Source organism: Gorilla gorilla, chromosome 10, assembly GCF_029281585.2.
Source record: "Gorilla gorilla gorilla isolate KB3781 chromosome 10, NHGRI_mGorGor1-v2.1_pri, whole genome shotgun sequence".
Taxonomy (NCBI): Eukaryota; Metazoa; Chordata; class Mammalia; order Primates; family Hominidae; genus Gorilla; species Gorilla gorilla.
The window spans coordinates 120356554-120383248 of NC_073234.2; the positions used below are offsets into that span (position 1 = coordinate 120356554).

The 26695-nt window shown below is 41.4% G+C and overlaps 1 protein-coding gene across 7 annotated transcripts in view; it reads right to left on the minus strand.

Moving 5' to 3' along the window:
• Positions 1 to 25447, minus strand: part of SLC41A2 (solute carrier family 41 member 2) — a 158735-nt gene extending 133288 nt beyond the window's left edge. For 4 of the 7 annotated variants that reach the window (XM_031001147.3, XM_063694269.1, XM_055357873.2 and 1 more), the window contains exon 1: positions 24808 to 25046. The gene's annotated coding sequence lies outside the window, so the exon portion shown is untranslated. Of the gene's footprint in view, positions 1 to 10942; positions 11047 to 24807; positions 25047 to 25320 lie in introns of those variants that run through there. The other 3 variants (XM_055357871.2, XM_063694270.1, XM_063694272.1) reach the window with 3 other exon arrangements.
• Positions 25448 to 26695: the final 1248 nt, after the last annotated feature.

A 26695-nucleotide genomic window follows, 5' to 3' on the forward strand; every position in this document is an offset into this window, starting at 1 on the left:
ACTGGTTTTCGTACTTTTTTGGTGGAGACGGGGTTTCGTTGTGTTGGCCGGGCTGGTCTCCAGCTCCTAACCGCAAGTGATCCGCCAGCCTCGGCCTCCCAAGGTGCCGGGATTGCAGATGGAGTTTGGTTCACTCAGTGCTCAATGGTGCCCAGGCTGGAGTGCAGTGGCGTGATCTCGGCTTGCTACAACCTCCACCTCCCAGCCGCCTGCCTTGGCCTCCCAAAGTGCCGAGAGTGCAGCCTCTGCCCGGCCGCCACCCCGTCTGGGAAGTGAGAAGCGTCTCTGCCTGGCCGCCCATCGTCTGGGATGTGAGGAGCCCCTCTGCCTGGCTGCCCAGTCTGGAAAGTGAGGAGCGTCTCTGCCCGGCCGCCATCCCATCTAGGAAGTGAGGAGCGCCTCTTCCCGGCCGCCATCCCATCTAGGAAGTGAGGAGCGTCTCTGCCCAGCCGCCCATACTCTGAGATGTGGGGAGCGCCTCTGCCCCGCCGCCCGGTCTGGGATGTGAGGAGCGCCTCTGCCCGGCCGTGACCCCGTCTGGGAGGTGAGGAGACCCTCCGCCTGGCAACCGCCCCATCTGAGAAGTGAGGAGCCCCTCCGCGTGGCAATCACCCCGTCTGGGAAGTGAGGAGCGTCTCCGCCCGGCAGCCACCCCGTCCGGGAGGGAGGTGGGGGTCAGCCCCCACCAGGCCAGCCGCCCCGTCCGGGAGGGAGGTGGGGGGTCAGCCCCCTGCCCGGCCAGCCGCCCCGTCCGGGAGGTGAGGGGCGCCTCTGCCCAGCCGCCCCTACTGGGAAGTGAGGAGCCCCTCTGCCCGGCCAGCCGCCCCATCTGGGAGGGAGGTGGGGGGGTCAGCCCCCCGCCCGGCCAGCCGCCCCGTCCGGGAGGGAGGTGGGGGGGTCAGCCCCCCACCTGGCCAGCCGCCCCGTCCGGGAGGTGAGGGGCGCCTCTGCCCGGCCGCCACCCCGTCTGGGAGGTGTACCCAACAGCTCATTGAGAACGGGCCATGATGACAATGGCGGTTTTGTGGAATAGAAAGGGGGGAAAGGTGGGGAAAAGATTGAGAAATCGGATGGTTGCCGTGTCTGTGTAGAAAGAAGTAGACATGGGAAACTTTTCATTTTGTTCTGTACTAAGAAAAATTCTTCAGCCTTGGGATCCTGTTGATCTATGACCTTACCCCCAACCCTGTGCTCTCTGAAACATGTGCTGTGTCCACTCAGGGTTAAATGGATTAAGGGCGGTGCAAGACGTGCTTTGTTAAACAGATGCTTGAAGGCAGCATGCTCGTTAAGAGTCATCACCACTCCCTAATCTCAAGTACCCAGGGACACAAACACTGCGGAAGGCCGCAGGGTCCTCTGCCTAGGAAAACCAGAGACCTTTGTTCACTTGTTTATCTGCTGACCTTCCCTCCACTATTGTCCTATGACCCTGCCAAATGCCCCTCTGTGAGAAACACCCAAGAATGATCAATAAAAAACAAACAAACAAACAAACAAAAAAACTATGCTTCACCTAAAAAAAAAAAAAAAGGTATAAAATTTCAGTTAGACTGGGAAAGAAAGTTTTTGTTTTGTTTGTTTGTTTGTTTTGAGATAGAGTTTCGTTCTTGTTGCCCAAGCTGCAGTGCAATGGTACGATCTTGGCCCACTGCAACCTCCGCCTCCCAGGTTCAAGCAATTCTCCTGCCTCAGCTTCCCAAGTAGCTGGGATTAGAGGGGCACGCCACCACGCCCGGCTAATTTTTTGTATTTTTAGTAGAAATGGGGTTTCACCATGTTAGCCAGGCTGGTCTCAAACTCCTGACCTCAGGTGATCTGCCCTCCTCAGCCTCCCAAAGTGCTGGGATTATAGGCATGAGCCACCACGCCCGGCCTGGAAGAGTAAGTTTTGGTGATCTATTGCACTGTATGTTGACCACAGTTAATAATGTATTCTATGTTTCAAAATGCCAAAAAAAAATAGATTTTCAATATTCTCAACATAAAAAAAAGTCAGTGAGGTGATGTATATGTTAGTTATCTTGATTGAATATTTTCTATAATGTATACATAGATCAAAATATCACATTACGTATCATAAATATATAGCTATTATTTATTAAAAATAAAATTTAAGAATTATTGAAATTGCTCATGTACTATCAATAAAAATATCAAGCATGACTCAAAAATCTTAGATTACATTGGATGTAACAAATGTTGTTATTTACTGGTTTTGTTCCAAAGACTCTTTAGGTGCTACGGGCAAACAACACAAAGGCCACTCTGACTACAGTCATGTACTGCCTAACAACATTGTGGTCAAGGATGGACCACATATATGATGGTGGTCCCATAAGATTACAATGGAGCTCAAAAATTCCTATTGCCAGCCCGGGTGCAGAGAGCTCACGCCTGTAATTCCAGCACTTTAGGAGGCCATGCTAGGTGGATCACTTGAGGCCAGGAGTTTGAGACCAGCCTGGCCAACACGGTGAAACCCTGTCTCTAGTAAAAATACAAAAATTAGCTGGGCATGAAGGCACACGCCTGTAATCTCAGCTACTCGGGAGGCTGAACCACGAGAATTGGTTGAACCCAGGAGGCAGAGGTTGCAGTGAGCCAAGGTTACACCACTGCACTCCAGCCTGGGCAACAGAGCGAGACTCTGTCTTAAAAAAAAAAAAAAAAAAAAAAAATTCCTGTTGCCTAGTGACATCATAGCTGTAAAAATGTCATAGCATGAGGCATTAGCCACATGTTTGTGGTGATGCTGGTATAAATACACCTACTGTGCTGCCAGTCATATAAAAGTATAACACATACAGTTACATATATGTAGTACATAATATTTGCCAATGATAATAAATAATGATTTTGTTACTGGTTTATGAATTTACTATACTATACTTTTTATATTATTTTAGCATGTATACCTGCTCCTTTGTGTGCTACTGGCCCAGAAAACCTTGCAGTGGGACAAGATGTGAAGGTGGAAGACAGTGATAGTGATGATCTTGACCCTATGGATGCCTATGCTAATGTGTGTGTGTATTAGTCCATTTTCATGTTACTGATAAAGACATACCCAAGACTGGGCAATCTACAAAAGAAAGAGGTTTAGTTGGACTCATGTGGCTGGGGAGGCCTCACAATCATGGCAGAAGGCAAGGAGGAGGAAGTCACATCTTATGTAGATGGTGGCAAGCAAAGAGAGAGCTTGTGCAGGGCAACTCCCATTTTTTAAAACCATCAGATCTCATGAGACCCATTCACTATCATGAGAACAGCACAAGAAACACCTGCCCCCATAATTCAATCACCTCCCACTGGGTTCCTCCCACAACACGTGGGAATTACGGGAGCGACAAGATAAGATTTGGGTAGGGACACAGAGCCAAACTATAGAAGTGTGTGTCTTAGATTTTAATAAAAAGGTTTTTAAAAGTAAAAGAAAAAAACAAAAATTGAAAAAAGTATATAGAATAAGGAAACGAAGGAAAATATTTTGTGCAGCTGTACAATGTGTGTGTGTTTTAAGCTAAGTATTATTACAAAAGTCAATATTTTTAATATTTAAAGTTTATAAAGTAAAAATGTTACAGGCTGGGTGCAGTGGCTTATGCCTGTAATCCCAACACTTTGGGAGGCCAAAGCGGGAGTTTTCCTTGAGTCCAGGAGCTCAAGATTACAGTAAGCTATGATTGTGCACTGCACCCCAGTGGATGACAGAGCAAGACCCTGCCTCTAAACAATTTTTTAAATTAAAATTGAAACAATGAAAAATTAAAAGTTGCAGTAAGCTATAGTTTAACAAAGAAAAATATTTTTGTACATTTTGTGTAGCCTAAGTGTGTTTATAAAGTCTACAGTAGTGCACAGTAATGTCCTAGCCCTTCACATTCACTCACCACTCACTTACTGACTTACCCAGAGCAACTTCCAGTACTGAAAACTCCATTCACGGTAAATGCCCTATACAGGTGTATCATTTTTTATTTTTTATGCTGTGTTTTTACTATACGTTTTCTATTTTTAGATACACAAATACTTACCATTGTGTAACAACTGCCTATAATATTCAGTAGAGTAATGTGCTATACAAACCTGTATAACACGTTACTGTACTGTAGCCTAGGAGCAATAGGCCATACCACACAGCCTTGGCGTGTGGTAGGCTCTACCATCTAGGTTTGTGTTAGCATACTCTATGATACGCAGTGATGAAATGCATCTAACAACACATTTCTCAGAATTTATCCCATCATTAAGCCCTTCATTAAGTGATGCATGGCTGTATTTAGTGCCTTAGATTCTTGTTATCAAAGTGTGGTCTTGGGTCCAGTGGCATGGCATCATGGCATCAACTGAGAGACTAAGAAATGCAGGAGGACCTCAGTCAGCTCCCATCCCAACTCAACCTCCTGAATCAAAATCTGTACTTTAAATGGTATCCCAAAGGATTTGTGCTACTTTGCGAAGCACCTCCCAATACATTCAAAAAGGAATCATTTGATATTATCAGGCTTTCAAGTGTGAACAAGGATGTAAGCAGTGGTAATGCATACAGCCCTACTTGTGCAAGTATAAACTGCCAAAAGCACTTTGGAAAACAATTTGGCATTATCTACCAAAACTGAGAGGCATGTGCCCCACAGTCCAGCATTTCCATCCTTAAATCCCTGCCCTAAAGAAATTCACACTGTACACCGGAAGACACATGAAAGAATGTTCTTGGTAGCATTATCCATACTAGCAAAAAAAAAAATGGAATTAATCCATGAGAAAGGATAAATTGTGGCATATCTATACAATGGAATATAAGAATAAGGATATGACAAACACACATTTCAAGAGTGCTTACATTTGGTGAAGTGATACAAAAGCACCCAGGAGGTTCCAAAGGCATTGGTTATATTTTTTAAGCTTGGTGGTGGATACCTAGTGTTTATTACTGTTCTTCAAATTGTGCATATACAAGACTGCTTCGATGTGATTAATACTGTGATGGATGTTATTATTACTCCCCGTTATTGGTCCCCTCCTACAGGAGGATTCTTGTCTCTACCTGTTGCCATGTTATTTGCAAGGACTGTAGGAGAATTCTACTTCCTCATCTCCATTAGCATCAGGTTTGGCCATGGGACTCCCTTTGGCCATCAGAATAAGAGCAGCAGCAACACTTACAAACAGAAACAATTCAGCTATGTCTCTTTGCTCCCTCTGTCATGAGAATGGCATGTCCTAGGCAGTTGCTGCTTCTTCAGACTGGGTCCCAAGACAACGACAGATGGAGAGATACAGCAACCACAGCCACCCCACAGCAATCAACAGGGTACACATAACAGGAGAAAGAAATAAAGCTTTGTCCCAGAAAGCCACTGAGAGTTTGGAATTGTTTATTATCGCAGCATGACCTAACAAAAGCTAACTTAAAAAGTATATGTTTTAAAAAGTAATCTGACCCACAGATTCCTATTCATTTTAGTTTAGGAGAGTCTCTCTGATATACTGAGCACTTAAAGATTCCAGTCTATGGTCAAGGAGTTTTAAAACACTGGCTTCCAAACATTTGAATCTCAAAAACCAAAATTTCCTCCCAAAATTTTACAAAGTTAAAAACAATCTTTTCCTAAAAAACAAGTATACATTTTAACACCAAAAATGTAGAAAGGACAAAATCTCAGACTAAAGGGCAGTCCTTTTCACTGAACACATTTAGATTTATGGAAAAGTTCATTTCATGTTTCCTGTGAGACCTTTGTCATAGTTTACCACTGGTTTATAGAGTCATGTCAGGGAATCATTGACTTAAAGGAAAATAAGACCAGACACTCCTTATGAATTCAACTTTACTTACAAAAATAAAAAAGGGTCTTGTTCTGTCACTCAGGCTAGAGTGCAGTGTTGCAATCATAGCTCACCGAAGCCTCAAACTCCTGGACTCAAGTGATCCTTGCACCTTAGCCTCCCGAGTAGCTAGGACTATAGGTGCAGGACACCACACCCAGCTAATTTTTAAATAGTTTGTACAGACAGGGTCTTGCTATGTTCCCCAGGCTGGTCTCAAACTCCTGGCCTCAAGTGATCACTTCCTCCTGCCTATGCCTCCCAAAGTGCTGGTATTATAGGCATGAGCCACCGTGCCCAGCCATAAAATTGCTTATTTTTAAAAATAAAGAAAACAAAGTATATTGTATGTATGTGGATTTCCCAAACCAGAATATTGGAGAAACTCTGCCTATCGTACTGAAAGAGGCATTCTGTTCCATTGCAAAAGTTAAATAACAATGCTTAGGAAATCCAGTAGAGCTGAAAGTCAGGAGACACAGGTCATTCCTAATTACTAAGGATGGTATTAAATCAGAGTTTAACATTTTGTTTTCTTCTCACAACAATAAAAGAAAAAGTTTTAATGCAATCTATTACCAGTAATTATTTCATTTAGTTGAAAATCCCAGAACTTGTTGAGCAGGTATGTATATTTATATAAACATACTAAGATCCATAGTACTATCAGACACACATACACACACACAGACACACCTAGAAATAGACTTATTTTATGGTTATTATATATTCTTACTTTTGCCACTCTGCAAGGGTACATTGTTCTTTTAATTTTTTCTTTAAGTATACCTCCTCTACGTTTCTGTTTCCTATTATTATTATTATTTTTTTTTTTTTGAGATGGAGTTTCACTCTTTTTGCCCAGGCTGGAGTGCAATGGCGTGATCTCGGCTCACTGCAACCTCTGCCTCCCAGGTTCAAGCGATTCTCCTGCCTCAGCCTCCTGAGTAGCTGGGATTACAAGCATGTACCACCACCCCGGCTAATTTCGTATTTTTAGTAGAGATGGGGTTTCTCCATGTGGGTCAGGCTGGTCTTGAACTCCCGACCCCAGGTGATCCACCTGCCTCGGCTTCCCAAAGTGCTAGGATTACAGAAGTGAGCCACCAAGCCCAGCCTTATTATTTTTATTTTTATTTTTTTAAAAAGGCTCACCTGGGGGGAGGGGGGAGGGATAGCATTAGGAGATATACCTACTGTTAAATGACGAGTTAATGGGTGCAGCACACCAACATGGCACATGTATACATATGGAACTAACCTGCACGTTGTACACATGTACCCTAAAACTTAAAGTATAATAAAAAACAAAAATAAAAATAAAAAAATAAAATATAAGGTAAAAAAAAAAAGGCTCACCTCTAAAATGGAATGAAAGTATCTGAAAGTATCTCCCTTTTATCTCCTTTGTTTTTTTTTTTTTTTTTTTTTTTTTTTTGGCTAAAATACATAAAGTTAGCTCCTGGCTGGGCATGGTAGTTCACACCTATAATCCCAGCACTTTGGAGGGCCAAGGCAGGTGGATCACCTGAGGTCAGGAGTTTGAGACCAGCCTGGCCAATAGGGTGAAACCCCATCTCTACTAAAAATACAAAAAATTAGCTGGGTGTGGTGGCAGACGCCTGTAGTCCCACCTACTCAGGAGGCTGAGGCAGGAGAATTACTTGAAACCGGGAGGCAGAGGTTGCAGTGAGCCGAGATCATGGTGATCCCGACCTCAGGTGATCCACCTGCCTCTGAGTGACAGAGCAAGACTCTGTCTCAAAAAAAAAAAAAAAAAAGTTAGCTCCGAAGAAAAATCTTGACTTTTTGGCTTAACCTAGAAACTTTCCACTGAAACTGAATTCAAGAACTCACATAGGTTTCACTTAGGGAACAGAGAGTGAAATCAAACTTTCTTAACAAGTTGGGGAACATGGAAGAGAGGTGAAAGGACAATCAACTGTCATGTCAGTAACACCAAATTGCTATAAAATGGGTGTTCCTGAATTATCTGCACAAACACAAAAGCTTGAGAGCTTGAGACATCACAGACACAATTTTGCTACTGATACCCCAGAGCTAGCTGATTCCATAAAACAATTGCTCATTTCTAGGGTTGCCCACTGACAGAAAAGAATAATGTCATAACATTTATCAATCCTAAAGTTTCTACATGACTAAACATTTGTAAAGCATTTGTTTAAGCCTACAGAAGTAATAATGGATCCACTGAATAAATCCTCTATATAATAAATCCTCAATACATCGCAAATAATTTTTCAAATAAAACCAGACCCAGAGCCACGGATTTTGTTCTCAGAATCACAACCCTCAACTCTCGCCTCCCAAAAAAAATTAATATAAATTTTTTAAAGGAATTTTTATTTGGAAGAAGGATATATCAAAAGCAAGCCAATGAATCAACTCAAACACAATCCAGTTAAACCAACTCTTAACTGAGAAAATGTTGACAGAATAAATATGCTATGTGTCCAAAGAACTAAGTGGATTGCATAAACAGAGTACAGTTCATTCTATCAGTTAGATTATATCTAGCTCCTATCAAACTAGGCAACTGAAAAGTGAAAACTATCAAATAGCTAATGCATGTGGGGCTTAAAACCTAGATGATGGGTTGATGGGTGCAGCAAATCACCATGGCACACGTATACCTATGTAACAAACTTGTTTGTTACAAACATTCTGCACATGTCTCCCAGAACTTAAAGTAAAATTAAATTTTAAAAAGTGAAAAATAATTCAGTCATTTAATTTGGAATTATGATTAAACTGACAGCAATGAATAAACAGTTTTTATTCATTCAAACAATTACCAAAAGTATTAGTGTTGCTGTTTGAGACAAGTCAACCAGTAGATGGATGGCAAACAAGGTGAATTAGAGAACTCTATTCTGAAGTTGAGAAAGTGCTTTTAAACAACAAAAAAATAGAGGTATATTTATTTCCCCTACTCTGTCTTAAACATTTCTTACACGGATCTTATTTTTAAAAAACCACCAAACACTTAATGACTCTCTCTTACAATTGACATGTGGCTGGGCACAGTGACTCACACCTGTAATCCTAGAACTTTGGGAGGCCGAGGCAGGTGGATCACTTGAGCCGCGGAGTTTGAGACCAGCCTGAGCAACATGGCAGAAACCCGACTCTACAAAAATACAAAAATTAGCCAGGCATGGTATCTCATGCCTGTATTCTCAGCTATTCTGGAGACTGAGGTGGGAGGATCACCTGAGCCTGAGAAGTCGAAGCTGTAGTAAGCCATGATCACATCACTGCACTCCAGCCTGGGCCATAGAGTGAGATCTTGTCCAAAAAAAAAAAAAAAAAAAAAAAACCATGTTAAATTCATTAATTTCCTGCAAATGATTTCAGAGAACTTTACCTCCTCATCACTCAGCACCTCCTCCCCTATACAGTCACAGGAACGTTTATTTAGAAATTACAGCTATAGAAGGTCTTGCTACTTAAAAATAGTATTTTTGCTTTTCTTCAATAAAAATTGAGCCAGCTTTTTTTACTTTAGCAGTGAGGAAACTTACAGCTACATCTGAAACTCAAATTTTATAATTGATTTACTCATCTAATGTTATACTCCTAGTTTTATTTTCTCTGGTACTCTGTAAGTTGTATTATTTATGTTTTATTCTTATGTACTCTATCTTGTTACACAGAGTCAGCTTGTAAAAAATACCTACACGAAATAGTGAGTTCCCTGGCACTTATAAATCTGAAATAGCTAAATTTAGAAACTAAGTAACTGCAGTTCATTAGCATTTCAAATGAGTAGAAATTGTTATTCAGGATTCATACAAAAGTATACTTCCACACTTTATCCTTAACACATTTTTATACTCTCACAGTTCAATTTTTAAAATGCAAAACCCACTCAAGGACCAAATTAAAATACACACTTGACTTTGTATAATTAAACTGAAAGTTAAAAGCTTCCAGAATTTTAAGGTGCAGAAAAGATGCCAATGTGTTAAAGTTTAAAAGGAAAAAAAGCAAAAACCTTCTTTTTAAGAGAAGAGAAAGGAAGAAAGGGAGCCAATGTATCAACGCTTAGAAGAAAAACAAAATTATCTTTTCAAGAAAACTAAACAATCTGGAATCATCACCGAGAAAGTTAAAGAAATTTGAGATCAAATACGACGTAGAGCAGAGGAGCTTCAAAACACCGGACCCTGGGGCCTCCTCAGCCAATGGATGCCCTGGAGACTCCCCTTCTTAGGACCTCTAGCAGCTATAATATTGCTACTCCTCTTTCGACCCTGTATCTTTAACCTCCTTGTTAAGTTTGTTTCTTCCAGAATCGAAGCTGTAAAGCTACAAATGGTTCTTCAAATGGAGCTCCAGATGCAGTCCATGACTAAGATCTACCGTGGACCCCTGGACCGGCCTGCTAGCCCATGCTCTGATGTTAATGACATCGAAGGCACCCCTCCTGAGGAAATCTCAACTGCACAACCCCTATTACACCCCAATTCAGCAGGAAGCAGTTACAGCGGTCATCGGCCAACCTCCCCAACAGCACTTGGGTTTTCCTGCTGAGAGGGGGGACTGAGAGACAGGACTAGCTGGATTTCCTAGGCCGACTAAGAATCCCTAAGCCTAGCTGGGAAGGTGACCGCATCCACCTTTAAACACGGGGCTTGCAACTTAGCTCACACCCAAACAATCAGGTAGTAAAGAGAGCTCACTAAAATGCTAATTAGGCAAAAATAGTAGGCAAAGAAATAGCCAATCATCTATCGCCTGAGAGCACAGCGGAAGGGACAATGATCGCGATATAAACCCAGGCATTCGAGGCGGCAACGGCTACCCTTTTTGGGTCCCCTCCCTTTGTATGGGAGCTCTGTTTTCGCTCTATTAAATCTTGCAACTACAAAAAAAAAGGAAAAAAAGGAAAAGGAAAAAAAATACTTGCCATCTGTAAGGTTATCATTTTTATTCTACAATTTTAGACCACGAATATCTCATAATTTTCATGGCTATCACATCTTAAATACTTATTTGGAGGACTCATCCACAAGCCCTTCTCTTTCCCCTATCCCCAGAGAGAAGTAGCATTCTACCATGAACTGGTGGCACTGAAGCACATTACCTCCCATTAGATTATGAAGTGGGCAGTGCAGGACAGCCTCCACACCAAGGTCTTCCTCAGGTGGTGGCCTAACATCACCTTCCCTTACTGGGACACCTTCGTAATGGCACCACCCAAGGGATGAGGCCAAGCTTTTACCTTCCCCAAACTGCACTTTCCGTAAATCAGTTCAAGTGCACCAACTAATCACAAGAAACTAAATTGAGATTACGTAAATCACAGGTACACAGTATCATGTTACTCAATTATCTTGGCATCAAGTTGAAACAATGACCTAACTCTGAGTTCTTTACTCCTGCAATCAAGTTTCTCTTCTACCCTTTGGTCAGGGCTGAGCACTATTTTATTCAAATACCAGTTTGTGAGTTTGTTTGTTTTCAAAAGAACTTTTTTCAGGAGGGTTCTAAGCCCAGCTTGAAATTTAGGCTAAAACTATTCTCAAAACCACCCCAAAAGCCAATTTAGCTGTCATATAGTGATCTTTGCTCATAAAAATTCCCAACTACCCTTCTTTCCCGGATTAGTTAAAAGTGTTGTTTCTAATATCCACTGGCATAGAGTTCTCTTCTATTGTTTTAATTTTTTTCATGAGAGTAATATGTATTCAATGTAAAAAAAAAAAAAAAGGTCAGGCATCACAGTGGCTGATGCCTATTATTCTAGCACTTTGGGAGGCCAAAGTGGGCATATCACGTGAGGTCAGGAGTTCGAGACCAGCCTGGCCAACATGTTGAAACCCTGTCTCTAATAAAAATACAAAAATTAGGCAGGCGTGGTGGCGCACACCTGTAATCCCAGCTACTCGGGAGGCTGAGGCAGGAGAATCGCTTGAACCCAGGAGGCGAGGTTGCAGTGAGCCGAGATCACACCACTGCACTCCAGCCTGGGCAACAGAGCAAGACTCCATCACAAAAAATAATAATAATAAAAATAAGAAGTAAGAAAAGAAAAGAAAAGAAAAGAAGGCCAGGCACGGTAGCTCACACCTGTAATCCCAGCACTTTGGGAGGCCAAGGGGGGCAGATCACAAGGTCAGGAGATTGAGACCATCCTGGCTAACGCGGTGAAACCCTGTCTCTACTAAAAATACAAAAAATTAGCCAGGCGTGGTGGCGGGCGCCTGTAGTCCCAGCTACTCAGGAGGCTGAGTCAGGAGAACGGCGTGAACGCAGGAGGTGGAGCTTGCAGTGAGCCGAGATCGCACCACTGCACTCTAGCATGGGTGACAGAGCGAGACTCCGCCTCAGAAAAAAAAAAAAGAAAAGAAAAAGAAACCACAAAAGATACACAAAAACTGTTTATCCTGAAAATCCATCATCCAGAGATAGTCATTGATGACATATTGGTATATATAAATTTACTATATTTTTCCAAATATATGTTTAAAACAAAAATAGGCTCATATTGGACATACTGCTTTGCATCCTGCTTTTTCCATTTCATAACATATCCAAAAAGTTGTCTCAATCAATATTCTACAGTTATCTTTAAGTAAAAGGCAACAGCCTTCATTCTATTAATACATCTTAAATACTTTCAGACAATTCAGAATTCTGCTGTACTCCATTTTTTCATAGCCATAATTCACTTATATCTTATATGGGTTACATACTTGTGAATAAATAACTACAAATGAACCATCAACCTCCAAGGTGAAGCAAGGTGATACACCAAGTCCATGGTGTATCTCCCCTTCAATCCATCACATATAATTCAAAATGAAAATAACGCCAAACAAAACAAGTATAAGAGTCAAAAAAGGTATGATTTTCCCCCATGAATTCTACTTCATTGTTTTTAAAAAATGATAAAACATTAAATTTTTTTTATCTTTTTTGGCGACCCTTTCTAGTGCTCAAACATGCTTTGACTGCATATTAAGCATTGTTCCCAGGGATTGAGAAAGGAATAGATTTTTTATTCTAAGAAGTAGCATAGGAGTTTTAAATTCAAATTATAAAATCCATACACAATCAAAATCCCATAACTGGGTTTACAAATTTCAATCAGGCACTTTCTTTTCCTTTCTTTTTTTTTTTTTTTTTTTTTTTTTTTGGAGAGACATGGTCTCACTCTGTTGCCCAGGAGGAACAGGATGGAGTGCAAGGTGTGATCCTGGCTCACTTTTTCCTTGAACTCCTGGGCTCGAGCAATCTTCCCACCTCAGCCTCCCTAGTAGCTGGAACTACAGGTGCATGCCACCATACCAAACTAATTTTTAAAAATTTTTTGTGGAGACAGTCTCACTACATTGCTCAGACTGGTCTTGAACTCCTGGCCACAAGCTATCTTCCCACCTTGGGTTCCCAAAGTGTTGAGTTTACAGGTATAGGCCACCACATCTGCCCCAGGCACATTTTAAAAGGAGAATACTAACTGCTTATTTAAAGTTATATTATTCACATGGAATCTTTATGGCAAGTACTTTATGCTATGTTTGAAACTGTACAAATTTTACTGAGATGTTTGCAATGCTTTCATTCAATGAAAGATGACTTCTATTGAGTGATTTTTACGGGGGAATTTCAAGTGACTTATTTGTCAAATCTTTACACTTCAATTAAGAAAGATAATCTGCTTCCAAAAATTAACTGTCAAGAAGTGTCAACACACTAATGATAATGAGAGCAGTTAAGAGCTAGGGCTTCAGAGTCAAACTGGCTTACATCCTGACTTCCACTAACTGTGGGACCTATGCCTCTATACCTCAGTTTTCTTATGTAAATACATCTCCTTCACTGGTTTATGGTGAGGATTAAATGACTTAATACATATAAAGTGCTTAGAACAAACTTCAATAAATGTTAGCTAATATTATCATTATTCATCACTATTATTACACATTTTTTAAAAAGGCTCAAAACCTAACTTCCCACCTCTTTCTCCTCTTACCAATGAAATATACTATGTCATACAATCACAAAAATGTTGTACGTTGCTGTACTGAATTTCTGGCTTTTATTTTTGTCTTTTTTTTTTTTTTTTTTTTGAGACAGAGTTTCATTCTGTCACCGAGGCTGGATTGCGGTGGTGCTATCTCGGTTCACTGCAACCTCCACCTCCTGGGTTCAAGCAATTCTTCTGCCTCAGCCTCCTGAGTAGCTGGGACTACAGGTGCGCACCACCATGCTCGGCTAATTTTTGTATTTTTAGTAGAGACGAAGTTTCACCATGTTGGCCAGGCTGGTCTGGATCTCCTGACCTCAGGTCCACCCACCTCAGCCTCCCAAAGTGCTGGGATTCCAGGCGTGAGCCACCACGCCTGGCCATTGGCTTTTAATTTTAAGATGAACTATTTTGTTCTAATTTTCTATTTAAAAAAATCAACTGGATTTTAATATTTATATTTTATATAACTTATCCTATTTTTCATTAAATTAAATTGCCAGTATATTTTTTAAATTGCATACATATTTTACATATATATATGTATGCACTGACCAGTATAAATACATACTAAACGGTACATATATATACCAAAAAGTACAAGTCTTCAGGGAACCACAATGTTTTAAAAGGAAAAAAAGACAATGAAAGTTGGATAAGGAACTAGCCCTAACACTGTTTTTTAATTTAAATATCATATCTCATATATATTTTAATTTACAAATGACATCTAAATAACATTTTTATAATTTACAAATAAACCAGATTATCTTAAATCATACAATAAGGGTTATCCTGGGCTAATGAACTAAGTCTACTCAACCAGAACTCATGAAAGCATTAGAATCCACCATGAGTTTGCCTGGGGTCATTTTGAAACTCCACTAATCTAGAAATGTGACAAAAGAGTTTGCTGACTTTTCTCGGAAATAATTAAAATTGTTATTATGGAAATTATTTATTGTTTCTTATCTAAAAGACAGGCGAATGTAGTAGATATAATGTAGCAGCTGAGCTTTTGGGAGCTAGGGATCCCTAAAAATTTTGCTTTCTTTGTCATATTTATAACAGTAGCCTTTCACTAAGTCCCAGTAGAATACACTGGATAATGACGAAAAAAATGTTTATTTCCCCAGGAAGTAGTCCTTTGGCCTAATTTGCTTCCTACATCTTTTATATTTACCAGGAATATGAATAGCTTATAAAAATGCCACTCTCAGACTTAAAAAGCACTGCTCCAAAGAACTAAACTCTAATCAATAAGTCCTACAAAATATATAAAAACTTAAACCTAAAGGAAAGGAGATCACCCATTCTATCTACATCAATACTATTTAAAGCAAAAAGAATTGCTTTCTCTTATATATACTGACCTCATTTTATCTTTTGTAAAAAAAACCTAGAAGATAAGTATGTTCATCCTTTACAGTTTAGAAAACTGCATCTCAGAGAGGTTAAATAATATGCCCAAAGTTACAACGTTAGTAAGATAAAGACACAGGACTTGAGTTCATGACTTTCTGACTAACCAGTTAATGATAAGGAAGCCCCTGTAGACATTTCTCTGTGTAATAATCCTCTGGCACCAGTGTACACAGCCATGGGCACAAGGATGATAGAACCAAGGTGTATCATCAGTGTTCCCTCTCAGCTCCTTTCATGCCAAACACTGGAACCCAGTAAACTGGATTCAAGTTATTTTTGAACACAGTTTATTGCTCAAGAATGGAAACAGCTCCTTCACAGGTTTCACCTCTGATCCATAGGTGAACTATCTCTGCACTATCTTCTGTTAATCAATAAATGAACAAATATGGCTGGGCGTGGTGGCTCATGCCTGTAATCAGCACTTTGGGAGGCCGAGGTAGGTGGATCACCTGAGGTCAGGAGTTCGAGACCAGCCTGATCAACATGGAAAAACCCCATCTCTACTAAAAATACAAAATTAGTGGGGCATGGTGGTGGTGCATGCCTGTAATCCCAGCTACTTGGGAGGCTGAGGCAGGAGAATCGCTTGAACCCAGGAGGCAGAGGTTGTGGTGAGCCGAGATCATACCATTGCACTCCAGCCTGGGTAACAAAAGCGAAACTCCGTCTCAAATAAATAAATAAATAAATAAAATAAATGAACAAATATTTTCTGAAGATCCAGAAAAGTAATCATATAATAAACTGCCTTGTTTATAAGTACCAATATAAAAAACAGTGTGGAAGAAATAAGGGAACACTTATAACTTTAGTACCTGCTCCCAGAATGCTCTTACTTTATAACACATTATTTCACTTATTTACATTAAGATCATCCTTTACACAAAGATTTACATACAGATTTACATAAAGATCATCCTTTAATTTTGTAGCTTTTGCTACCAAATTCTGCAAATTATCCACACAGTATTAGGCAAAATGTAAGTGTTCACCAACTACAAGTTGAAAGGAGGAATGAACAAAATGATGGTGAGCTAAACTTTTTGTTTTTTTAGACGGAGTTTCGCTCTTGTTGCCCAGGCTGGAGTGCAACGGCACGATCTCAGCTAACCACAACCTCTGCCTCGCGGGTTCAAGCAATTCTCCTGCCTCAGCCTCCTGAGTAGCTGGGATTACAGGCATGTGCCACCACGCCCGGCTAATATTGTACTTTTAGTAAGGACGCGGTTTCTCCATGTTGACCAGGCTGGCCTCGAACTCCCGACCTCAGGTGATCCGCCTGACTCAGCCTCCCAAAGTACTGGGATTACAGGTGTGAGCCACTGTGCCTGGCCGGTGCACCGAACCTTTAAGAACAGGTAAGATTTAGAGAAATTGAGGGGAGGTGGGGAGGGGAGAGAAGGAAAAGTGCCTTTCAACAAGGTGAATGGTAATCAGGCAGAAAACTGATGGGAAAATGGGAAGGTATGAGTAGACTATTCAATATGACCAAGCAGTAAAATGAGAAACTTGGGGAAGACATGGAATGCCTGACTATGGGGCTTAGGACTTTGTTTTCTAAATGAGGACAGTTCTAAATGAGGAAGAATAAATAACTTCCATTTATTCATTTATTTTAATTTTGAGACAGGGTCTCTGATATGCTCTGGTTGTGTCCCCACCCAAATCTGATCTTGAATTGTAATCCCCATAATCTCCACGTGTCTAGGAAGAGACCTGGTGGGAGGTGGTTGGATCATGGGGTTGGATTCCCCCACGCTGTTCTCATGATTTTGAGTGAGTTCTCATGAGATCTGATGGTTTTATAAGGGACTGTTCTGCCTTCGCTCCTCACACTTCTCTCTCTCCTGTTGCCATGTGAAGAAGGTCTTTGCTTCCCCTTCGCCTTCTGCCATGACTGTAAGCTTCCTGAGGCCTCCCCATGTGGAACTGTGAGTCAATTAAACCTCTTTCCTTTATAAATCAGCCAGTCTTGGGTATTTCTTTATAGCACTGTGAGAACGGACTAACACAGTCTCACTACTTTTCCCAGGCTGGTCACGAACTCCTGAACTCAAGCCACCCTCCCACCTCAGTCTCCTGAGATAGCTGGGACTACAGGAACTGTGGCTGGCTAAACCTTTATTTTTAATGCAGAGGAACCCTTTATTTAAATTAAACCCTATGTGAAATCCCAATATATAAAACAGTTTTGTAAAAGCAAAGCAGTACCCATTGAAGCACCCTGGTTTCCACCCACTGCGTCCCCATATTACCCAACTTGAGAAGACCCTGAAACTCCTCCTCACAGTTTAAAAACCACTGGATTAGAAAAAGATCTGCAAGGCTAATACCAAAGTGCTCAAAGCATTTACCTCTAAGGAACTGGGTATGCCTAGATTGAGGTGGCTGGGGGAGGGGTAAGCAGTAATAGAAAGCAAGATTGAAATATCATTTTCACTTTTTTTGATTCTACATATTTTTATATTATTTGAACTTTTGTTTGAGTACTTTTTACTTTTTAATTTAAAAAGTAATGAACAGGAAGAAACTATTGCTCTAAAAAAGTATTTTTAATGGTTAAACTTTTTCAAATGGATTCCCATATTTTAGTAAATAATTTCCCTAAAGCAGGACATTATTTGGCTAAATTACATTGCAATGAAAATGAATATCTCTGTGCCTAATACTTTCCCATATTTAGAGTTATTTCCTTAGGATAAACTTATACAAGTTAACAGTTTCCATTTAGTTCTACAATGTACTACTTAAATTAAGACTCTGTGGAATATAAAAAGATAAAATTCTCTGAGTGCTTTTTAAAAGCCATCTCATATTAGCAAAATTTGATTTTGGCATTCCAGTTTAAGATACATAAACCCTAACTTAAAAACTAACGAGCAAAATTTTTCACAAATCAAAAATTTAATAAGATAAATTTGAATCAGAACTGAAATCTCCTTACCTTTTATGAACTTTTCGTAACTTCTTTTACCACTGATCAGAACCAAACACTGAAAGAATTTTTCCTTTATGGTTGGGTTTCACAATTTAATTCTGTGAAGTCATAATACTGTGACAGTAGAATCATGCTCTGGCAACAAACTGACATCATTAAATTCTTATTTGTAAATTCTTTAGGGTATATAGATGTTCTATTTTCATTTGTAAGAACAAAATCTATTTTCTGTTGATTCTTCATTAAGCTCATATGATTGATATATTTTCATCCATTTAGGTTGGTGCAAAAGTAATTGCAGTTTTTGTCGTTACTTTTAATTGCAAAAACTGCACTTACTTTTGCACCAACCTAATAATTTATTCCTTTTGTCCTTAGCCATTTTTCTAACACTGCCTTTGGGTGAGTGCTCAGAGAATGCCTCTAAGTTCAAACAAAACAGAAATGATTTCTGGATTGGCTGCTCCTGTGAGCAATCTGTGTCACTGCCCTGTACTCCCTGGGAAAACATCAAAACCACAATGTTTATTGTTCTTTTTATTATCTCTACTACTGTTGGAACGTAAGAATGCCCTCTGTTAAATTATCTTTTTAATAAATGTATGCAGTTCTATCATTAACTGATTTCAACTGAGAAAAAAAATTTGAATGAAAACTTTTTCTTTGTCCCAAAGCAGACATTACTAGAAACAGCAACGTCATGTCTACTACTGCATAATGTTCCTAATATTAAAGGTATTTAGACTCTATCAACGAAGATTTGCTTAGTCTCTATTGTGAGCCAGGCACTATACTAGTTGCCAGAGACTCAATGTTAAAGGACAGAAGTGAAATCTGTTCTCACAGACCTTTTGGTCTTGGTGCAAAGGTACTTAGGCGAACGAATCTTTATGAACTGGGAGATTCCAATAACAAAAATAGTGGGAAGATTTTTTTACAAGAAATAGACTGGAACCAGGTTTTGGAATACCTGTAACGCTGGGCCAATGAATTTGAAGTTTACATCCGAGTTAAGAAAGACCAGGTACCCAAACAGACCTTTTTCTAAAGATCTCTAATCAGGCCCCGATTAGAACTTTTCAATGATTTGTCATTTCCTCTAAGATAAATCCAACTTCTTTAATAAGGTTAACTAAATCCTGCATAAACACCCCTACTTACCCCTACAATCCAGTAAGTATCTATGAGTGGCACACCCTTATTTTCTATTGTATTTCTTTTAAAAAACATGTGGATTACAACTCACTAATTTGCTTTCACAATCTACTAGTAGGTGCCTGCAGTTAAAGAAAAAAAACGTCACTTTAGTGTACCACATTCTCACACCTCTTGGCCTTTCCACATGTTCTTTTTGCTCAAAACACTTTTGCTCAACCTCACTCTTCCCTTTTACCTAGCTACTTCCTATTCAGCTTAAGATCTCAGCTCTTAAACATCATGTCCCTGGCCCTCATAGATAAGTTCCCCTTCTTCTGTGGTTCCAAAGCACTCTACACTTAACCAATGCTTATTACGCTTTATCGTAATGGTACTTGTACTAATTGTTTTTCTAGGTTGTAACTCTTAGAGCAAGGACCCATTCTTGTTCACCACTGAATCCCAAAGCCTAGCCCAGTGCCTGTCACGTATTAGACATTCCATAAATATTTAACCAGTACTGGTAAAACAAGGAAATAGACTTGAATAATCTATATATTTAACTACACAATAAATCACTCAAAAGTTTCTAAGAGATTTAGTTATTTCCAAGGAAAATATATAGTCAGTTCATCTTTATAAATGGTGAATTAGTTCCTAGGCTAGCCTACAAAACACTATTTATTTCCCATAACATACTTAACTATGAGAGGATGGCTGTTTACTTCTCTCTGCAATGACAACAGAACTTTCACTCCTCTAAGTAGGAGAAAACAAGATTAAAGGAACACTTTTCTTTCTCTCCACCCCCATCACTAATTCCTCCCACAGGAAAGTGACTTATCTAATTGCTAGGATAGGTATAAAGGTCAACTGTTCAGACAGGCTCCACCCATGAGCTCTCACTGGCTTTCTTGGACTTGCTGTGCCCTCAAGGAGAGAAAGTTTTCCTTTCCATTCTAACTGCTATAAGATAAGCTCCTTAGGACAGGACTTTCCCTTCCATTTCCTGGTGCAACAGTTTCATCTGGGTAGGTAAATTAAGAAAGAACAGTAAGCATGGGTCTAAGCTCAGTTCTCCAATCCAGCTTTACCAGAAATGAAAATTACACTATTATTTTAATAGTATTTAAATCCTTATCTGGCTTGAGTCTGATCTCAATTTGACTAGAATATGGAGAGAGAAGGGGTGTAACTAGCACACTTGAAAGCTTCAACATGAACAACAGTAATCCCAGTCTGATTTCTGGGTCCTAGGAGAACAGTTAGCATGGAGCAGCAAGGTGGGGCAAAAGGAAAGAGGGATCAAATGAAGGAAAAGGTTTCCACTTTTCCTATTTAGACATTTTTCTTGGGCAAAAATGTCTAAATAAGTCGAATCTGTCTTTATATCCTACAACCTTTCCTTCCAAATTGTTTCATTCTTGCTTTTCTTTTCTCATCTTTCAGATCCCTCATGCTATCTAAAGCTTTCCATTTTTTAACATCCTCACTTTTAGAAGTAGGGCAAACTTTGCCCAATATTCCAAAATGTTCCACGATCTCATAACACTTACATCTACTATCCCTCCTCAAGTCAAAACTCCCACTTCCTTAGTGTAGCTAACCAAGAAGAAAGCAATCTGATTAAATCCATTCACATTAAAATAGAATAACTGACAGTTCTAGTCATTTCCATCTAAATATTTCTGTATTTGCTATTTTTAAGCTAAATAAATCTAACTACAGTATGTTCAGAGAGAAGAAAAAGTGTCCCTACCCTCATCTACCATAAAGGAGACAGGTACGCTGTGACCATCACTTCTCAGGGATATCTCCATAGCGATTCCCAATTGTCACTGCCCTCTACTTTCAGTCCTTCCCAATAAGCGCCACTAAAAACTCCAGTGGGCAGAGAAAACATGTGTAGCTGCAGGATATTTGTATATCCACTGGGTATGTTGGTAACAATCAATATTAGGTTGGATAGTTTATATTTTCAATACGTTTGATAATAATTTCATTAGTTAAAACAAAGTAAAAACACATTTTGGGTTATAAACCCGAAATTACCAGCCTCATTCTTCTAAATAAAGGCAGTGGCATAAAAGGGTTAATTCATATAGCCATCATTTTGTAATGTATAGGTTGAAGAGCAGAGTTAGGCTATGCTTCACGTGCTTTTTATCAGTTGCTTATCTATTATTTCCATTTGGAAACCTTTACTTGTATTTTCTATAAAGTTTTGGAAATTGGGAAGTGTACTTTCAAACAATGAGAAAGATTCTTTTCTTGACGAAATTTTACTCAGGCCCCTGAACCTTCTAGGCCCATTTGTGCACTTCCTTGTAAAATGTAGTTTTATCAAAGAACCTCGCCAAGTCAGTTTAGCAACAGCCCCTGACAATTGGCCCTTGCTTTTTTTTTTTTTTTTTTTTTTTTTGAGTTAAGACAAAGTTTTGCTCTGTGCAGTGGCGTGATCTCGGTTCACTGCAACTTCCACCACCTCCTGGGTTCAAGCAATTCTCCTGCCTCAGCCTTCTGAGAAGCTGGGATTACAGGTGCCCGCCACCACACCAGGCTAATTTTTGTATTTTTAGTAGAGACAGGGTTTCACCATGTTGGCCAGTCTGGTCTCCAACTCCCAACCTCAGGTGATCTGCCCGCCTCAGCCTCCCAAAGTGCTGGGATTACAAGCATGAACCACTGCACCCAGCCGGCCCTCGCTTTCTGATTACCCTCGCTACCTGATTACCCTCACAACCTGATTAGGTTCCTCAGCTTCCACTGTCCCCCAGGTGGTGTCTGATCACTCTGGCCTGTCTTCAGCAAGAATCCTGTTAGGTTGGTTTGGTCTGAATATCCACTACCCCCGGTGTTTCCTCTCAGTACTTTTCTGTCCACTGACCATGACGCTGCTCCTTGGCTATAAATTCCCATTTGCCCACGCCGTATTCAGAATTGAGCCTAGTCTTCCTCCCAAGCTGCAAGATCCCATTCCATGGTCCCTTTACCTATCACAGTGGTCCTGAATAGACTTTTTTTTACCACACTTTAACAAGTATCATCGAATAATCTTTTTCTTTAACAACAATCATATTAGATCAGTGGAAAATTGAGTTTGAATTCCTGGGAGGTAACATCAGGTCTTTTTAGGTGGTTTTTTTTTTGGCCATGGAAGACCTGATGCTGAATTTGTGTGCACTCAGAAATTAACCATGAAATAAGCACAGCAGCATTCATTTAGCTGTAAGTGGCTCTTAACTTTAGTGCCATCAAAAATATTTATTTACCACCCACACATGAACATAATTGTAATAAAAACTACACTGCACAAACTTAAGAAAACAAGATTCTCCACTTTACTGAGAAGTTAAACATAAATTTTTGAGTGATTTGTGCTTGCCATTTATTGTTAGTTTGTTCAGCTGGCCACCAATATAAATTATTTGTAATTAAAGTGATAACTGGGATTTTCAAATTGAGCATAGAATATATGAAAATACCAATTAAGGGTGGTCTCTCTTGACTCCAGTCAGGAATATGCCTTCTGTAGCTTTGCTCAAAATACCAGGGCAGTAAATGTAAAGGGGCCAGTAAGATGTCCAGAATGAACAGGTAGGGTATTCTTAAAGAATGAAGTGGCACTTATTCAACCTTTACCCAAGAATAAGCATTAAGTTTTTCGGTATCAGATTGGTTGGATTTTTTCAAGTCAGTGCCAGTATCCAAACCTATTAACAGAAATTTTTTTCCATAAATGAACAATAAAACTCAATAAAAAGCTAAGCAACCCAGACTGGCCGTGGTGGCTTATGCCTGTAATCCCAGCACTTTGGGAAGCCGAGGTGGGCAGATCACTTGAATTCAGGAGTTGGAGACCAACCTGACCAACATGGTGAAACCACGTCTCTACTAAAAATACAAAAATTAGCCGGGCATAGTGGTGTGTGCCTGTAGTCCCAGCTACTTGGGAGGCTGAGGCAGGAGAATCGCTTGAACCCGAGGTGGAAGTTGCAGTGAGCCAAGATTGTGCCACTGCACTCCAGCCTGGGTGACAGACTGAGAGTCAGTCTCCAAATAAATAAATAAATAAATAAATAAATAAATAAATAAAAATAAAAAGCCAAGCAACCCAATTAAAATATGGGTAAAAGATATGAACATTTTCTCCAAAGAAAATATATGAATGGCCAATAAGCACATGAAAAGATGCTCAGCATCCCCAATCATTAGAGAAATGCAAATCAAAACCACAAAGAGATACCATTCCACACTCACTAGGATGGCTATAATAAAAAATAACCAGTAAAAAAGTAACAAGCCTTGGGGAAGATGTGAAGAAATCGGAACCCTCATACACTGCTTAGTGGGAAAGTAAAATGGTACAGCTGCTTTGCTTGGCAGTTCCTCAAAAAGTGAAACACGGAGCAATTGCCCTCCTAGGTATATACCCAAGAGCACTGAAAACACATGTCCACAAAAACGTGTAAACAAATGTGCACAGCAGCATTACACACAATGGCCAAAAACTGGAAACGACCCAAATGTACATTAACTGATGAATAAACAAATGTGGTACACTGATACAACAATATTAATATGCTATAAAAAGTAAAGTACTGACACATACTACATGAGTGAAACTTGAAAACATTACGGTATGTGAAAGACGCCAGACACAAAAAGCCACATATTGTACGCTTCCATTTATATGAGATTTCCACAACAGGCAAACCCATATAAACAGAAAGTAGATTAGTGGTGGCTAGTGGGGTGGGGTCAAGGGGAAATGAGGAGTGATTACTAAGAGAGAAGGGGTTTCTTTTGGGGATGATGATCTGGATAGTGGTCATATTTGGAAAACTCTGTGAATATATTAAAAGCCACACTTTAGAAGAATGAGTTTTATGGCATGTGATGTATATCTCAATTTAAAAATTGTCACTACAAAAAAAAGATGACATATATACGTAATATACATATCAATGTATATCGGTAACACATAGATATGTGTCATCTCTCTCTATAAATGAGCATTTGGGCTTTTAAAGTTGAGATATGCTCCGTGTATATAAAGAGAAGAATGAAAGAAAAGGGTGACGGGGCACTCGCGGAGCCCTGAACAGGCATCTGGGGTGTGCCCGAGCCAGCCTCGCAGCATCTCCATCCCAGCTCACCTTCAGCCATCACTCATCCACCACCCGCCGCCTGTCCCTGCCTTGGGCGCCCGGGACCGCTTGTCCGCGGTGGCCGCGGAACAGCTTCCCTCAGCCCGAGGTGGGGCAGGCGCGGGGGCCTGGGCTCGGGCGCTGCCTGGCGGCCCGGAGAGGCGTCCGCAGGGGGCACAGCTGCTCGGGCGGGACGGCTCCCACTGCTCCCCGCGCCCCCGCCGCCGGGTCCCGAGCCCAGGCCTCTCGGCCCCACCTCCCTCCCGCACCTGATGCGCCCGAACGCGGCGCCGCGGCCGAAGCCGAGACTTCCCCTCCATGGTCACCTGTTCCGGAGCGCGGCGGCGGCAGCGGCCGGTGTGAGAAGGGTCCCCGTCTCCTCAGACCAGACCGAGACACCCGGGGCGGGGGATGGAAGGGGCATTCACCTGGTGCCCGGCACCGGTGGTGGCGGGGAGGACAGCGGCTCCCAGCCCACAGCTCCTTCCTGCTCCCGCGCCTCCTCGCGCGGCGGCGGCCCCGAGCTGACAGCCCGGCCGTCGGCGCCCGCGGCCCCCTGACTCCCCGCCGCCCCGCCCCCGCGCGGCAGCCCCGCGCAAGCGCAGCCGCGCCGCCGCCGGGGAAGCCCGGGCCTTGGTGATGTGGCCCGCGGGGCGGCGACCCGGAGCGACAGCACCGCCCCGCCCGGACCCCAGCCGCGCCCTGGCAGACAGCTGTCGGGAACGGGGGCGCTGGACGACTGCAAGGGGGCAGTTTTCTGGGGAGCCTGCCCAGGAGAGAAGGGCTGTGGCCTCCTTCGGCATCCCTCTTCCCCACCAGCCCACGCACGCCCACTTCACCGCCTGCTCCAAGGTCCGAACCCCCGAATCCATGACTCATGATTTCTCTTCTCAGACCAGCGGCCTCTTTTTGGCTGAGGTCATGTTTCTTGCAGACTGGAGTTAAAACCGAACCACGTGTCTTTCGGCCCAGCTGCGCATAGTGTGGGCGGTGCAGGAGCCGAGACGGGCAGGAACCACCGCCGGAGGGGGTGAGGTTTAGGGCAGCCCCATAGCACCCTCCCAGTGCCAGGCAGGTGTAGGCGCCAAGCGCATGGGGCGCTGAAGAGTTGGCTGGGGTGCCAGGCGTTTCAAGTTTCCCCACACTTGCTTTTAAACCTAGATCAAACTGATCCAAAGTCTGCATGTAAATCCGAGAGCTCATTTATTTTATTTACAAAACTATTGAGCATCTACTGTGTATGATTCAGGGAATGAGACACACCCCAGGGATACTCCAGTGAACAAAAGAAAGGTGTTGGTCCGAAGACAGTTATTTTAAAAATTACACAGCTAATGCCATAATGCCAGGATTGGTGGCTCATGCCTGTAACCTCAACACTTCGGGAGGACCAGGCGAGAGGATCGCTTGAGGCCAGGAATTTGAGACCAGCCTGGGCAAACACAGCGAGACCTGGAGTAGCTAGGAGACTGAGGTGGGAGGATCGCCTGAGCCCAGGAGTTCAAGGCTGCAGCGGGCTATGATCGCATCACTGCACTCCAGTCTGGGCCACAAAATGAGACCTTCTCTCTAAAACAACAACTCAAAATTACACAGCTAATGATACTCTTTTCCTCAAATCAAAGCTTCTACCAATTCCAAGCCACACCAGTGATTTAGTAGCAGCTTTTCTGGTGCTGAAGGACACCAGCATACATTTATCCAGGTTCTTTTTTTTTTTTTTTTTTTTTCCTTATGCTTTGCGATCAGACTTGGAGCTTTAACCTTAACCTTCAGGGTGAAGGGTGCTTCGGTATCACTCTTGGCCATCTGCAGTCATGCTTTTTATAATGACTCATCCTGGTGTTCCTCACCACCTAAAAATGAAAGTATAATTGCAAGGAATATGGAAAAGCAGTGTTTTGACTGCATTTCCAGCTGGTTTTTGTTCTGGTTGTTTTTTGAATTACAGATCATTAGAAAGTAGCTGCTCTTGAAAGTTTGGCAGAAGTTCCACCCAATATGTGTTCCTCCCCTGAGTGTGTAGTCTTTCAAGATTTCTACACAAAGCATATACAGAAGCCAGCCTCTCTTGGTTTTGAAAATTCTTCCACCATTTTTTTCTGAGAGAGCTGGTGGTTTCTACCGTCCTTCAGAGCATTACATGGCATGTGGCAGGCAACCTTCTACTTACATTCTTCATTCAGTACCGCAAAGTAGTGTGTACTTTGGAGA